Here is a 17,811-nt window from a genome sequence, read left to right as displayed (position 1 = left end):
AGTACTATCCTGGGGCATACCATTAACAGATATTACCACATATCTGAAGTGTTTCGAGGAACAAAGTTAATGAGTAAATGACTAACAAGCCTGACTATGCAGCATTATTACCACCTTGTTCTCTAGCAGGAAAACATGTGAGTGTTTATTCAAAATGTTTTCACATTGTGATGTGTGACAGAATTGCCACAGTTATAAGCCATGTATTTACCACATTCCATTCTGAAGTCTTGTTTGTTGCCTGCATTCTGCTTGGTACTGTGATATACTTATAACTTTTTATATTTCCTTGAGGTACTTCCATTTTACAGAGGGAAGGACCATATATGAAATATTTAAATAATTATTATTTTTTTTAATTGTAGGGCATACCTGTTGACCATCTGAGCATTTAATGGGGCACTGCCTATTCATGCTGCAGTGGGCAATATCTGTTCATGGCACATCTAGGCAGTCATCGGGAGTCTTTCTATTCCTAAGCCTTACTTCTACATATGTGGCCATTAGTGTTGCAAGATTTGATTATGCAATGGCATATTGCATGGCTGTTACTCACTTTTTATGATGTAAATCAGAGACATCAGAATGAAATGTGGTAAATACCTGTCCCTGACACCCTACCCCTAATGCTTATGTTGCTTCTTCTGTCTACACCAGAGAGCTTCTGGTCATGCATCTGTCACTTCTACCCTCGGAAGGATGAGTGGACACAGCTCCTATAAACCTCTCCTACCTCCTGTCAACCTCTCCAGAGTCAGGGGCTCTAACTGACCTTTGGCCATCTGGATACACCCCTCTCTGCCATGCATACATGAAATAATGAAACCCAAAACAAAAGATTACTGTTAACAAGTCACAATTCCATGTCTTAAGCAATCTCACTATGTGACAGAAACACTAGGAGGGTAGAAATTATCAAGCATAGGTATATGTGTCTCCATTTCCAGTAAGAATAGATGTGGGGAAGACCAAAAGCCATTTGACCAAACATTAACCTAAACTGCTAACTTTTGACATGTGATACAGTTTCCAGATAATAACTTGAATGAAAATTATTTCAGCTATTTGCTGCACATCACATAATGTCCACCAAAGTTGTTCTTGTAGTATGTGCAGATAACATATTTGCATATTGCATTATATTAGCACAGCTACAACATCACCAAAGTTGTAGCATTTTCAGCATATACTTTTTGAGTTAATAATCATCTTTATACTGTACCACTAAAATTATTTATTTGTTTACTGGATAGTTTTATCAGTTTTCAGTGACGGCCCAAGTAGAAAAGCTCCACAAGTAAAAGAACAGAAAATGAATATACATAGGTAAAAACTGACATCATATTAAATATACTGTATGCAGAATAATACACATATACCATCATTAAATCATGATACATACAATATCATATAGCACTGACATGTGTTGACATGTTATAAGTGTGAGAGTTTAATACACAATCATAAATCAAATGTCAGGGTGGAAAATTCCAACAGTGACTAAGGAAGAGAAGAGTGTGAAAATGTTTTTGTTTAAGGAAATAAGTGGGGTAGATATGGGAAACAGGAGAAATAATGAGCAAAAGGATGATTAAGAATTAGGGAAATTAAAACAGGGAAAGGAGAGACAGAATGCATATATGTATTGGAGGAGAAGGAGCTAAACTTTTAGCCAAAAGTGCAGCAAATGCAAGCTAGGAGTCACAGATGAAGTCTTTTAGTTGCAGCTTAAATAAATGTATGTTATGTATTGACCTGACTGGTGCAGGGAATGTATTCTAGACTGTTTTATACAGTGTGAATACAGACTTTGTCAGCAGTTTTTGTAAGGCTTATGGATGTCAAGCAGATTTTTGTCAGAAATCAAGGGCTAAGATTTGGGAAGCAGTGGTACAGCATTGTAGTTATAGCTGGGCATGAAATGGGATTGAATATAATGCTGTGTTAATTTAGATACCCTCAAAAGACAATGGCATTCATTTCCTTATAAAATCTATAATGTTTTGGCCTTCATTGTGCGTTGAATCATTTTAAGGCTAGTACACTGTGATGTTTAACAGGACTAACATTGCTGCAGCAAATACAAAGTATACTGCAGAAATTTGCATTTTAAAGTGATTCAATTCATTAATATGTCATACAGATGCTATGCCTCTGATAAAATATGACTAATTTAGTGACCATCTTATACTGAAAATGAACTGAATACTTACTTTCAAAGCTATTACTTACCGCAGATCACTTCAGTGAAATGATTTGCAGTGCATTTATTTGTTTTAGTACAGCTTGCAGGATTTCCCATAGATATGACTGAATGCCTAATCAAAGAGAGTACATTTGTCTCAATACAACCATGCATTTTATTTTATGTCAGGGTATTTTCTACATGATGTCTTGATTCTTTTGTAAGATACTTCCTAGGATTTTGTTAAGACTATCGAGTCGGTACCTGCACTTTAAAGTCATTCTTGCTATAGAAATTATATATTTTTGTTTAAGGATGCCTTTCAAAGCAAGTCTTTGTCTAAAGATTTTAAGGCTGCATAAGGTATAGCACTGTGGGTGATTCCCTGCTGGGTGAGAAAATAAATCTATATTTTATGCTGTTGAGTGACACAGCTACTTTCTGTCTTACCTGCTCCATTTTGTTTTCTGTTTTAAGAAATCTTGGCCTGGTGATTTTGTTCTGTGGGAGAGACAGACACTTAAATTATCTAGGCTCATATTTTGCATATTTTTTTCATTGGTTAATTTGAATTGTATCCTGACTGATACTTAAATACAAAGTGAAATTCTGGGCCTTTGTCTTTGTCTGAAGGATTTCAAGCCTGCATAAGGTATAGCACTGCTGGTAATTCCCTATAGCACTGTGGTGATTCCCTGCTAGAGTACCCCATCCACCCTCTCGTTTGTTGGTCTTCATTTTAAACCTGGTGGTTTTAAGCTTCCCACCCCTACCATAAAGTGAGCTTAATAAGCGCCTCCCTTTCTACACTGCTGCTATCATCTTGAATCTCTTATTTGAATTATTTGTTTTCCTTTCTTTGTGCTGATATCAAAAAGTGCATTTTGCCTCTTACTGTCTGTTGTACTGATTTACCTCATCTGAATTCATTATCTAGCTAGATGTTGGATAAAGTAGTGTATTTTTACACTCTAGAAAGCACTTGTTTTCTTATCAAGGTCAGTGGATTTCCAGAATACATCGATATCTGTGCAGTGACTGAGACCTGGTTCAAGGCTCCAGAGAGGACCCCTGCATGACCATGCTATAACTCATAAAACACTTTTTGGCCATCTAGCCTGGACTGGAACACCAAAGGCGGAGGTGTGTCCATATTCATTAAGGATATCCACAACTCCAGGCTAGTTGCTCAGCATAATGCATCCGAGGTTATCCAAGTACAACTAACTCTGGGCAAAACTGCAATCCAAATTGTAGCTTGTTACATATCCCCCACCATGCCCCAGGATTCCCACTCCTCTTTTCTTGATATACTAAAAAAGATTAGGGTTCAATCAAACACCCTAATAATGGATGATTTCAACTACCCCACCATTAACTGGGAAAACTACTCATGTACCAACTCCTTTGCTCAACGCTTTTTGGAATTCATAAATTCCAATGCCCTGGATCAACTTATTCACACCCCCACCAGGGGCAACAATCTCCTAGACCTAGTCATTACCAATATGAGTGACCTGTGTTCCACACCTAAAGTCAAGTCCTCATTGGTCAGAACCGACCATACGCTAATTACCCTAGATATCCACATCCCGCCCCCACCCCCCCATTAAGTAAACCATGGTAAAAAATTTCTCCAAAGCCAACTTCATGCTTCTTAAGACAGAAGTGGCGAACTTCATGACACCCATACAGATGGACAATACAGTTACAACTGCTGAATCCTACACAAATGCACTCTATAAGCACTTACACGAGTGCATGGATCGTGCTATCCTCCAAAAAAAGGAAGCCAATCTGGTGGTCCCCTGCCATAAACAAACTCTACAACAGAAGGAAGAAACTGTTGCAAAAGAGAGTAAAATCCCATGAGTGGGGGAGCTCCCTGCTTAGCCTCAGTAAGAAGTTGAGATCCCTTATAAGATCCTCCAAAGCTAGCTATGAAAACAAAATCACCACTGATTCTAGGAACAACCACAAAGCATTCTATAGCTATGTCAAGAATCTCAATGGCAATGCCCAGATCTTCTCTGAGTTACAGCATAACGGCACAAACATTACAGAACCAACTGATATTGCCAATATCCTGGCAGATAAGTTCAGTGTTAACTTTACCCCCCTCTCACCCACTAAAGGGGCCATATATATATACAGGAAGAATGCAGAATCCTTGTAATCACAACTATGCAGGTAAAAGCTGCCCTCTCTAAAGCCAAAAACACAACATCCCAGGCTGCATTTTACACGAACTTCAGAACGAACTGGCTCCCCACCTAAGCACCATGAAGGGGGAGCCACCACTGATCCCGGAAACTATCACCCTATTAGCCTGACGAGCCTGGTCTGTAAGGCCATGGAACTCATAAACAAAGACATTGCTAACCTCCAAACTCTGGACCCTACCCAGTTCGGGTTTGTGAAAGGCAGGTCATGACTCCTGAACCTGATCAACTTCATTGAAGTAGTCACCAAAGCCGTAGATGAGGGTAAGGTGGTTCACACAGCCTATCTTGATCTCGCCAAGGGTTTTGATACCATCCCCCATTCTGGAACTCTAAACTCACTAAACTAGGTATAAATCCCTATGTCACAAGATGGGTTGCCAACTGGCTCACTGACAGAACCCACACTGTAAAAGTTGCAGACTCCAAATCTGACTTCAAACCAGTGACAAGTGGAGTACAATAGGGTTCAGTCCTGGGACCTCTTCTGTTTGGTATCTACTTCTCTGAAGTACAGGCTAACACAGAATGCCTTTGGCTGCAGAACTTTGCAGATGACTGCAAACTAGGAGCCATAGTCAAGTCCCCAAATGATGTAGACATTCTACAGAAGCGCCTCACTGAGACAGATGCCTGGTGTCAAAGCCATAGCCTCAAGCTCAATGCCAAAAAGTGCATTGTCATCCCCTTTAGTAAAAACTCTGTACCCATGAACTACCACATAGGCGGCAATCTACTTAATGCCGAATGTGTGATAAGAGACCTTGGGACCCAGGTGGACAGTAGTCTCTCCTTTGATAATCACATTGCCACAGTAGTCAGGAAATTCTTCTGCATGGCACACCTCATCACAACAGGGTTCTCATGCAGGAAAAAAGAGGCCATTATAGGGTATAATGCCCCTTTTGGAATGTATCTCACAAGACATCTGCAGCAGCTGGAAAGGCCACAGAAGTACCTCACAAAGAGGATTACTTGCCTCAAACAGATGCTCTACACTGACCATCTCAAAAAACTCCAGCTTTACTCCAAGAGCATATCGCCTACTCTGAGGTGATCTCTGCCTAACATATAAAGCTATGTCAGACCCAGAGCTGTTGGACATGCAACACCTAAAGAAATCCCAATCCATCCAAGCTACACGCTCTAGGGACCTAAACCTTGGCACCACAATAAACAGGACATGCTGGAGGGGCAGATTCCTGTCCCATAGACTTCCCATACTCTGGAACAAAGTACCCATCTATGTCAAACAAAGTTCCTCAGTAGCACTCTTCAAGAAAAATCTTGATGAGTGGAAGGTAAATAGGAAATACACCCTGGCGATCACTTCTGTGGCTCTGCTCAACAAGAGCACAGGAAAATAACTTTCTTGCGTGGCATAAGACAGGGAACTTTGTTGGCTAGGCTTACATAGGCCCTTGAGCTGATAGCCTAGTACCTACTTATGAACCTATGTAGTGCACTGGGAGGTAGCCTGGTCTGTCTAGGTTGAGGAAACACTTGAGATTTCTGCATGTAGCTTTACTGGCTGGAGAGCTTATTAATCAGCTTATCTTGTTTTTAGTACCTTTATAAATTCTGTACAGTTGAGTGGCTCTAGTCTCATTTATACAAATCAAATTACTTTTATTGAATAATTACACTTTTGTGAGCTGCTTAAGGTACACTTCTGTAGCCATATATTTAAGTTTGTTTGTGGTAGCACTTCACTCTAGGCACTCTCTTACTGTGCTTATACATTTGGAGAACTAGGATTATTCATCTAGTGGCTGTAGGTGTCTACATGGTCTTTCTGGTCTGGGAAACTCACAAAAAGGCTCAAAGTATTTTTTCTTTGCACTTCTCCTATATACTATGACTGTACTTCAGCAATTAAAACAGCTGTACTGTTTGATGGTACTTTTTATTGAATTTTACTATTGCATTCATTGCACTTTGACTGTATTTCACACCAGACACTGCTTTTACTTAATTTAAGAAAAGATCTATTTCTGCTGTTTTATTCTGTTGCTATTATTAATCCAAGAAAAACTGTGCTGCTTTTTATACTGTTGGTTATTTAATTAAAAAAGTATGTTTTTCCCCCTGTTGTTCTGTTGCACTTCTGTTGGTGATAGTAGAGGTTGGATTCAGACCAGATGAGTTCAGTTCTGTTTGTAAACTGAGGATAAGACCCCCTGTACCCTCATGGCAGGAGCATACAGTAGGGCTATGTTATTGAAAGCTACTGGTTCAAGACTCAGTTTGTACTGTTTCATTGGTTCAGGACTCAGTTTGAACTTTTTCATTGGTTTCTTTGTATTAGGTGTTTGGCTCTTGCTTGCGCGTATCACTCACTGCACAGATGGGGTAACTCTTGGCAGTTATAGATGCAAAAGCACCAATAGAAGTATTTTCCCCTAGAAGTGGCTGCTATCTAGCAGAGCAGTTCTTGAATAGCTGTCAGCTGTTCAGTGAATCACCCAGCAGAGATTTTACCTCTCACCTATCAACCTCAGACCCTATATATCTCCTCTTTTACAGACCTCCTGCTGTACACCCCATAGGTAAGTCACTCTAAAATAGCTCCCTGCTTGCTACCCCCATCTTTTTCTTATCTGCTGAGATACCAGGTTCAAACCTTGTATTATGGACTGTCAGTTTCTCTCTGTTTCTCCTGCCATCTTAGTGGACATGCATTATCTGAGGCAGTGTAGCAACTGCCTCATGTACACTGACAACTCCTTACTCCTAAATCACTCAAGTACAACTTACAAGAGATGCTCCTGCACTAAGAATCTGGAACCACTGCTGTCTCTCTCCCAGAACAACAACACTAAACAGGATGTCAGCTCACACACCACGACTCCTATTCGTAATATGCACCCAACACATAAACCTTCATATGCAGAGGTACTCTCCAGAAGCCTACCTAAACACCAGAGACCTCCAAAACACAAACATGCTACACCTAACACCACAACCAAATCACCCAAGTCACATAAAAACACTAGCACCTGTGTCTCACCAAATAAGCCCTTAAGGCAATGCACAACTATTCCAAATGTTTTACTTATAGGTGACTCTATAGTGAGACGTACAGTTGCCCCACTCACCAGGTTGAAGAAGGAGAGGGTTACGGTCAGCTGCCTGTCTGATGTAAGGATTCACAAGATCACACATACACTCAATTCTCTCAACAAGAAGTACCATTATGACTCTGTCATAGTTGATGTTAGTGTAAACGACTTGAGATGTACGACTCTGGACTGTATGAAGAGAAACATGATTGAGCTCTCTGAATATGTGTCCCAGGTGGGTATGTCCCTAGCTTTGTGCAGCATTTTACCCTTGCCTAGAATAATACCACAATATAAACAGAAAATTATTGATTTCAATAACTGGCATAGTTTACAGAGTCATTTTAAGGGTATCCAGTTCCTGTCAGCCTGGGATGACATGGTGGATAGATTATGCTGCTTTGCCAGAGATGGTCCTCACCTGACACCTCTAGGCTCTTGTCTCCCCCATAATGCCTTTTTTAGGCAAGGTCACAATAATAAAATTCCCAATGTGAAAATATCAAACAAAAAGTAACCAAGGGTCATGCTGCTAAATGCTAGGAGTTTAAATTAGAAACTGCACTCTCTGGAAGCACTCATCTCCCTGGAAGATGTTGATGTCTGTACAGTCACAGAAACCTGGCTCAAGGCCACAGAAAATACCCCAGCCTTGAAAGGCTACGATGCTTTCCACACTTTCAGACTGCAAATTGAAGGTGTAAGAACCAAAGGAGGTGGATTATCAATCTTCATTAAAGATGCTGGACTGGTTTTACAAGAAAACTCTATGTAGCTACTCCAAGTCCAACATACCATAGGTAAGACCCCCCCTTCAGGTCATCGTCAGATATAGGTCCACTTCCATGAATCAAGAAGCCCGCACAACTTATTTACACTTACTTGGGACTATTTAGGTAAAACATAACACCCTAGTCATGGGTGACTTCAACTATCCTTCCATTAAATGGGAATGTTATATGAGCCTGAAGTCACTCACAGAAATGTTCCTCAATTTTGTTAACTCAAATGCCCTAGAACAAATAGTGCACCACCCCACAAGGGCTCCAGTATTGTAGACCTGGTCCTCACCAATATGAGTGACTGATGCAGCACCTCAAGTGTAGGGCCTACAATAGTTAAATCTGACCAAAATCTGTCATTTTTGAAGCAGCATAGCACCAGAACTTCCCAAAGGAGAAGTCAGTCTAAAAACTTCACCAAAGCTAAATATACCCTCCTAAGGGAAGGTATAATTGACTTCCAAGCTCCCGTTTCCACAGATGGCATTGACGGCTATAATAAGATATACACTGATGCCCTATATAAGCATCTACACAAATGTATATTCACATCTGTGCCAGATAGGATTAAAGCAAGATTCTCTAGAAAAACAAATCATCCTGGTGGATGTCTAGCATTAATAAATTATACAATAAGTGAAAGAAGCTGCTGTCTAAAAATAAAAAAAAGTGAGATCCCAGAGCTGGAAGAGCACCCCCCTCAGCCTAAACAAGCAAATAAGACAACTTGTAAAATCTTCAAAGAGCAACTATGAGAAAAAATTAGCAACCATAGCTATGGTTTCATTCAGCTATGTCTGCAACCTAAAAAGTAGGACTCGGATGTGTGCTGAACTAATTGTGGATGGCATCACACACACTGACCCTGTGGAAACTGCAAACCTGATAGCAGACAGTTTGGCAAAAATGTCACCCCTCTATCCCACCCAGGCATGCCGCAAACCATGTCTTGATCATCTCCTCCTGCCTGCATCTCCAAAGATTAAGTCATCAATGCTGTCTCCAAGGCTAAGAAGACAGCTTCCATGGGATCAGATGGCATTCTGAGCTGCATTCTTAATGTTCTAAAACAAGAGCTAGATACTTCATTAGGCACTCTATTCAAACACAGCCTGGATACTGGCTTTGTCCCCAACTGAATGGAAAACAGCAACTGTTATCCCCCTCCACAAGGGCAGCTCGGTAACAGGCCCATGTTACTATAGACCCATAAGTTTAACCAGCCTCATCTGTAAGGCAATGGAACGCATTATCATGGACCTCATAAATTAGGATACAGGTGACCTCCAAACCCTGGATCCATCCCAGTTCAGTTTTGTCAAAGGCAGGTCATGCCTGCTAAACCTGGTGGATGTCTTCAAAAATGTGACCAGAGCCATAGACGAGGGCAAGGTCATGCACATAGCCTATCTTGACTTGGCCAAGGCTTTTGACACTTTCCCACATTTGGGCATCATTGACAGACTAACCCAGTTGAATATCAACCGCTGTATTGTCAGGTGCATTTCAAACTGGCTTACAGATTGACAACATTCAGTTAAAGTGGGAAACATTACCTCTACCAGAAGATGTGTCACCAGTGGGGTCCCAGAAGGGTCAGTGCTGGGCCCCCTCTTGTTTGGCATATACTTCTCAGAAGTCTAGGCCAAAATGGAGTGGCTGTGACTAACCAAGTTTGCCGATGACTGCAAATTAGGTACTATCTCTAAATCTCCTCGCGATGACCAATGACTGGTGCCAAAGCCATGGTCTTAAACTAAATGTTAAAAAATTGCATCATCATTCCCTTCAGTAAAAACAATATCCGTGCTGTTTATAAAATAAACAATAATACCTAAGTACCAATTCATTAGTGAGAGACCTGGGAATACAAGTTGACTGTGACCTCAGCTTTGACCACCATGCATCTACTGTGGTGAGGAAAGCATCCTATGTCACTTGATTAGAAAAAGCATCGCCTCAACAGCAAAAGAGGTCATAATTACCCTGTACTCTTCTCTCATCAGTCCTACTATTGATTATAATGCTCCCTTTGGTCTGTACCATACTAGGCACCTGCAGCAACTTGAGAGATCTCAGAGATTTCAACTAAAAAAATTCGGGATCTTCAGTATGTATTTTATACTGACAGACTGAAGTCGCTGTAACTGCACTCAGTAGCGTATAGACTACTTAAGTGGCAACTTCTGTCTGGTTTACAGGGCTATCTCTGACTCAAATCTAATGGAAATAAGTCAAATGGGATTAGAGTCACCCGTTCCAGGGACCTCAATCTAGCCTGCAACATAAACAGGACCTGCTGGAGAGACAGACAAGTCTCTCAGAGGTTGCCACTCTTCTGGAAAAGGCTTCCAATCTATATCAAGCAGAGCACCTCCATGACCCTGTTTAACTGCAACCTGGATGACTGGATATGAAACTATAAATTTCTGCCATGGATTGCTCCAGCTTGTCTCCTGGACATGGGTAGTCCTTGCTAGAAAAACATTGGGCACAGACAGTATCTCTCATCTAGTATTATACTGGGATTTAACGGCAAGACTTGTAAAGACCCTTAGGTCAATAGCTTTGTAACATCCTATGAACCTCTGAACCTTTGAACTTATGTTTATTATAAAGTACAGCAAGAGTCTGCAGTTTATCTTATTTTAACTTAGTTTTTGTTTTTAGTTTGTATAACAGAGTACAATACCTGGGAGTATGACTCCCTGTCAGTCTTCCTCACTTTTCTGCCTGCTGTACTTTTTTAAAAATCCCCTGAACAAGAGGTCATTGTTTATAATATGTTGTACGTCAGTATTACTGCTTGGAAAAAGTGTTGGCATTGAGTAACACAGCAAGAGTGTGTAGTCTACAGGACTGTTTATCAGGGGAGCATTATGCACTGTTTAAAGCCCTTTTCTATCTTAACCACGTTTTCATTTATTGGTAGTGTTTGTAAGCTTGCTTCCTCTCATCTTAAGGCTGTACTTATTTAAACAGCCCCAAAATGAGTGGTCACTGTTTGGACTATGTTGTAGGACAGCCTCACTGCTACTGATATAAACAGTGTGTAGCTTACAGGGCTACATTTGTATTTTTTTCTGCTTTTAGTGTATACCACATGGGAAGACTAAGTACCTTGTGACTTCTAGCCCTTCTCCATATTTTCCACATTTCTTTCATTGGCCGTATTTTGGGGATCACGTCCTCCTACAGTAGGGCTATACTTAGTTAAATGACCCCAGACTGAGTGGTCACAAGTTTCAGATGGTCAGACATGTATATGTTTCTGCACCTCCACATGACCGTGATTAGAGGGAGTGGATGGATGGTAGCCAGGAATTACAGAAGGAGGTACTTGGAGTAGATCGGAGAGTCTTGGTACTACATTAGGGAAACATTTACTATTTTAGGAATCTTGCCTTTTGCATTTAATACACTGAAATTGGTAGAGTCTTAGCCTAAGAGGTTGTATAAGTATGCAGATAGAAAAAGTTATAATTCTATATTATTGCTTTTAACTGCCACTGAAAATATTGTTTTTTTTTTTCATTTGAGAGTCACTGTATGATTAGGGGCAATCTATAATCATGTATTAAATTTGTAGTATGTCTATTTGAAAAGTTACTATTTTAGCACAGTCTGTGGTATTTTTCCTAAGAGGTGTGTTTAGTCTAGTCATGGCCTTTACATGTACATCTCTTCAAGAGAGAAGGCAACATAATTTTTCCTTCCACTTCTACCAGTTATATGCTACTGGCTTAAATATTGGCTGCACTATGGGTAACCTAGTGGCTGTATTCAAGATGACAATGATTTCTAGCTTTGTGTGAATAATTCTGAAAATTGTTGGATGATTAACATGCTCTACTTTAAAGACAGACATTATTATCTTTTGAGTTCTGTCCTCAGTCCTGCTTATAGAGTACGGTCCGGTGGTTATTTACAGAATTAAATGTTAGTTTGTGTCTTTTGGCTTTTCCCGGTTAGGGGTCGCCACAGTGGAACAGTGCTAATGACTGGCAGTAGATTTTTTTTTTTTTTTTTACGTGCAGAATTAAATGTTAGTAAACATCCTAATTTTTTCATTTGATTATAAACATGTTACATTTTGCAATACAGTGTTAGAAAAGAGTGATAAATAACTGTGTACCTATGCATTTATTATCCTTAATATATAACTTAAGTCAATACGCATCAATAGTTTTATGACCCAGCAATTCACTCTTGAAATATTAGTGCACTACCTACCATATTGTTGATGGCTTATACATTTTTTGTAGTATATATATTTTTGTCTTAGAATTTAATTTCTTCATAGGTACTACTGATGGAGAGATTTGTACAACTGTGCATAACTCTTCGATTAAAATAAATAAACTATTTTTCCAAGTGTTTGAGATGTAACATGTTTCCAAATATTAAAAGTACATTACATTTGTGAGTAAGTGCATAACAGTTTGTTTTTATTGCTTTTATGCTGAAAATATACAATCACATTTGCAGTCATCACAGAACAATTCAAGGGCAGACATTGCTGCGGGAATTTTAAGATAAGCCAGAGTAAAACAAAGTTAAGTAATTCTAGCAAAGATAATACAGAGTTGGATAGCGATGACAGAAATGTAAATATTACACTAATCAGGGCAAACAGCTGTTAATGAGCTGTTTCTTGTTGTGTAGTGGCCCAGGGTTTGGTTCCCTCAGCCTACATTGCCTAATTATGTGACTGAATAAGTCGCTCCAGGGCTGAGTCTGAAAAAGGTCCATAGAGATCAGTGTTCTGCCCCAGTTAACAAATAAAAATAAAGTGACAGCTATGTTCAGGCAGACATTTGTATTGCCAAAGAGACAAGTGAACTTGGTATTGAAGCTCTGATGTTTGATTCCATTTTTAACAATTGCCTGAGTATGCAGAAAAGAATACAGATTTCAGTAGATTCTCAAACAGATTTCCACATACACAGTTCAATGCTTGCTACTGTCTGTGCTCAGATACCTATATAGCCCATAGGGATGATAGTATTTTAAAAGGTGCTGTCATACCTACAGGCTTAAATGCGGGATATCAAGCTTGTCCTGTAAAGAATCTTCTGTGAATCTACGAATCTATAATGGAAATATCTGAAGCCATCTCTTAGGTTAACTGCGCTACCTCTGACAAAAGGAAGTTGCTTAGTCTTGAAAATGACACACAGTGCTATTCTGCATCCACCAAGTCAGAGAAATATAACATTCATATATACTAGTAGGCAGGACTTATCACAAATAAATTGTAACCAGTTAACAATTACTGTACACCTATATCAACTCCCTGAGCAGATGATGTTGACCCACAGATCTTCTAAACTTATGGAACTGTAATAAATAATAAACAAAGAAAGGCCAAGTGAAAGACCTCATATTTCTGAGAGCTCATCTGGTAGGAACAGGAAGTTAATATGAAAAGTACTGGTGGGTAATGTTATTCCATCAAGGGGATGACTAACTTTAGACTACAACCCAAATAATGAGTATAGCAATGTTTACAAAACTGAGAGTTGTGTTATCTGGGAACTTAGTAAAAAAACTGTGAAGACTGATATCTTCAGATAAAGAAAATACATCTATATCGACTTCATCTGGAATAAAATTAGTGGAAGCATATGCTATGTCGAACAGGTTGATCATAAAGACACATTAGTGTACTGTCATACAATTCACTTTGGAAAATGCTGACTACAAATACACAAAACATGTTATTTCAATATCTGGCTTCATTACTGGTGTTTACAGAAATCTTCCAATATTATCATGAACTGGGAAGACATTTTGTTAGATTTTAAAATGTTCTCCTGTGTCAGACTACACTTGGGATTCTATGTGATGTGGTATATAAGAAAACAGCAGATACATCAGGTTTAAAATAGTGATATTTTGTTTACAGCTGTCCCCAGGAAAAAATAATCTTTACAGACTGTCATAAGGTGTAGATATGACAGATAAGAGCACATTAATTAGCATGAATTACTTGAACAGCAAAGGTTAATTTGATATGGATATAGTAACAAAATGCTATTTTGGTTCTGCTTTAATAATAAAAAAAAAACTGCCAATGTATCAATAACTTTCTTATCCTATCCACAGCATATTGGCTCCCCAAACAACAAACAGCATACCTATTACTAGGTGCTCAACTCTTTAAACTACTATGGCATCAAGCATTCTCTCCTTAAAAAGGCAAACTAACTGAAAATATAACCTCATACACTTTGAGAGGATACCCACAGTCTACTCACACACTTCTCAAACTTTCAACTAAATTTCGTCAGTGTAAGCATTCCTTTTCTTCTCCAGTCCTTGGCAGTCTCCCCTATGCATTTAAAGGGACTCTGCTCCTACCCAACCTTCAGAATCAATTTAAAAAAGAGACCTAGTCTAGGAAAGCCAGTGCTCCTGCCCCTGTTTCCCAAATGGGCACATCACTTAAACTCCTAACCATTCTTTTCTCTTCACTTAGCTTAGGAGCTAACGTTGTATATAGTGTACATAATGTAAACGACATCAACATTGTTTTTAATCACTACACCAGCACGGCCACATTTTCTCCACATTTGTTACATTTATACTTAATTTCATATATTTCAAAAATATACGTTTAATTTTAGTATTGTTTTTAACTAACCTTATTTACTGTGGCCTTTACAGTGTTTCTCTAATACATGCACTACTACTTTTTTCAGTGTGATATATTGACTCAGGCTTTGTCTAAAACTGTTCAGTGTTGATCAGCACACTACCCTGGTAAACAAGGATAAAGAAATTAAGTAAGTAAGTAAATTAATAAATATGGCGGCAGCCATGTGCACTTTTATTGTTAGCTGTCTGTCAGGCTCACACTGAGAAGGTTTATAGGTTCATAGGTTGGTACAAGGCTATTGGCCCTAGGGCCTATACAAGCCTAGCCATAACAATTCACTGGATATTTCTTTCCTCAATATTTGCTTCCCTGGACCCCTGTCTTGCAGAGCGAGCGAAAGGTATCATGACTGATGTTTGGCTTTAGACTGACTCAAAAATACTCTCTAAGGAGTGACAGAAAGTAAAACACTGACAATCTAAAGTCACTCTTACTTATTTAAAGGATTTCTGCAAGCCTTTATAGGGGCTGTGCCCCCCACATCTCTACTATGTACATATACTAACTCCACTATATCTTGGAGATAAGTGATTCCTGAAAGTTTCCACAGACATGAGTTTTAATTGAAAATAACTCAAATGGCATCTTTATGATCATACTTAAACATGTGTGAAATTGAAGGCTGGTTTCACCTTGAAAATGTAGTCTTCCTGGACACATTTCTGATCTTCTCTGTTACTTGAAATTATCTTCATTGCATAACAACACAATGTTAAAGGACACTGATAATTAAATTTTAGTAAACTCTTTAGAACAAAAGGTGATGTATATGAAAAATAGTTACTTGTTACTGATAGCTGTACTTTAGCATCAGGAGGTACCCTTTCTTTAATGTATATGAAAAATGGCACTAGTAACCTAATCAACAGTAAATCACAAATATACTGAAGTTAATGGAAACCAATTAAGTAAAAGGCACAGGCTAAACAATCTAACACTAATCGGCAGGCAGAATACAGAACAGCAGCAAAAAAACAATGTAAATTTGGTAGCAGCATGGCTTAGGGTTACCACCTTTCCCACTTTGCGAGGGACAGTCCCTCTTTGGACAGTTGTGTCCTGCAAAAATATTGTAAAAGTGGCAGATGTCCTGAGATTTTAGGGCAAAATTATTTCCTATATTTTATGTAATAGTTGCATAAAACAGTTATTCTGTATTTGAAACACCTAAATGTTATAAGAAACAGAATAAGCAACTAAAATGCTACAAGAATAAGCTTTTATTTAGGCAAAAAAGTGAGGTTCTGTCCTTTGTACTAGCTGTGGGTATGTTTCGGCCTGCAAAACCTGATGTTTGTACCAAAAATGTCCCACTTTGGGAATTTGAAAAGGTGGCAACCCTAGCATGGCTTATTGTCAGTGTGAAATATACATGTGAATTTAATGGGAAAAAATAATAAAGAACAGGGCGGGGTACTGGAAAAACCTGCTGAGAAAAAAACACACAATGATTGAATGAATTGTATAACAGTAAGTATAATACCACAGCAATATCTGCAACACTATAATGGCATCAGGTCATTGTGATAGCACACACACCTAATACTTATACATGGAAAGGTCGATTTGGAAAGTGAGATGAAATACACTGAAGCTTTGAAGATGTGATATGGAATGCCAGAACTGAGGGACAGCAAATACAATTAAAAACATTTGTGCAACAATTAATTCAAAGAGATTTTTGGAAGACTGATGTATGGGATGACAGGATAATAAACATACATGGGGTGGGTTCAAACCCAAGAGATCCTAAAGCACAGTTCATCTAAGTATAAAGAAATGAAGTTGGAACTTACTTAAAAGCAATGAGAAACCAATCTGTAGTATATATTGGAATACTGGCAATACAAACCAAATAATAACTGCCCCCTCAAAAAAAAAAAAAAAAAAAATCAAAGAGCCACATGCACAGTGGCAAAATAAAAGCAGAATAAGGCCATGATGCCAGTGTGGATACAAAAAATGAAAACATGAAAATAGTCAAGAATAATTTCATTTTAATTTTATATTAACCAGGTTTACCAGGTAGGAATGCATGTTTGGCGTCATCTTGAAAGTAATTTATATTTAAAATATGACACAGAGACTAAGAGAATCAAGTCCAGGAGTACTGAACATCTGTAAGTTATGACTATACCTGGTAGTTGTGAGTACAAGGAAAGAATGTACGGATTCAAATAAGCTTATGATTACATGCTTTCAGAATGATGAGTTCAATTTTTGAGTATAAACTCTTCAGAATATCCTGTAGTCAAGTTTAGATACCAGCATTTTTTGCTACCTCAGGCATAAAACAACTACAATTACTTAGCTTCAAAAATAATTGAGGTACTTTAGGACTTTCAAATGCAACTGGTGCACCTCATCATTTATTTTATGTATTTTTATTTCCATTTGTTAAGCGGGGAGAACTCTGATCATGCCCCATTTTAATGTTAAGTCTAGTAATACATAAAAGGAAGTAACATGAGCTATTTAGAAGAAATTGTAGATGAAAACTAACAAGAATTAACAATGGAATATTTGTAACAGCTTTTGCTAGTAGAGTAATAATGCAATATATTTCTGGTTCAGAAAAAAACTCTAACTTTGCTATATATGTAATAAGACTGAGGAAATATATTTTGTATAATAGTTACAATATGTACTCAGTTTTAAAAGTTAAAATTTCTGTGAATTGGTAGGAGAAAGATGGTGAACTGAGAAATCACTTCATTTGTGCCAAGCAGCAGCTTCTTCAGAACAAAGAACAACCTTTCAAGCTCTGTCCCCATATGGGCTTGCCTTGAGCTCATGCAAATACTCCAAACTCCACTGTATTTAAAAAAAATGTTACTGCTTCATCACAAGTTAGAATTAAACAGTTTTGTCTATTGGTAGACTTCATTAGACTCTTACT

At 38.5% G+C, this 17,811-nt stretch overlaps 1 protein-coding gene across 4 annotated transcripts in view; it reads left to right on the top strand.

Annotated features, from left to right (window-relative positions):
* Positions 1 to 17,811, top strand: part of INSC (INSC spindle orientation adaptor protein) — a 1,312,382-nt gene that overhangs the window by 749,052 nt on the left and 545,519 nt on the right. The gene's annotated exons all lie outside the window — the stretch shown is intronic.

This window comes from Protopterus annectens, chromosome 9.part0 (assembly GCF_019279795.1).
Source record: "Protopterus annectens isolate FY-2018-M chromosome 9.part0, PAN1.0, whole genome shotgun sequence".
Classification (NCBI taxonomy): Eukaryota; Metazoa; Chordata; order Ceratodontiformes; family Protopteridae; genus Protopterus; species Protopterus annectens.
This window is presented reverse-complemented; position numbering and strand designations above follow the sequence as displayed.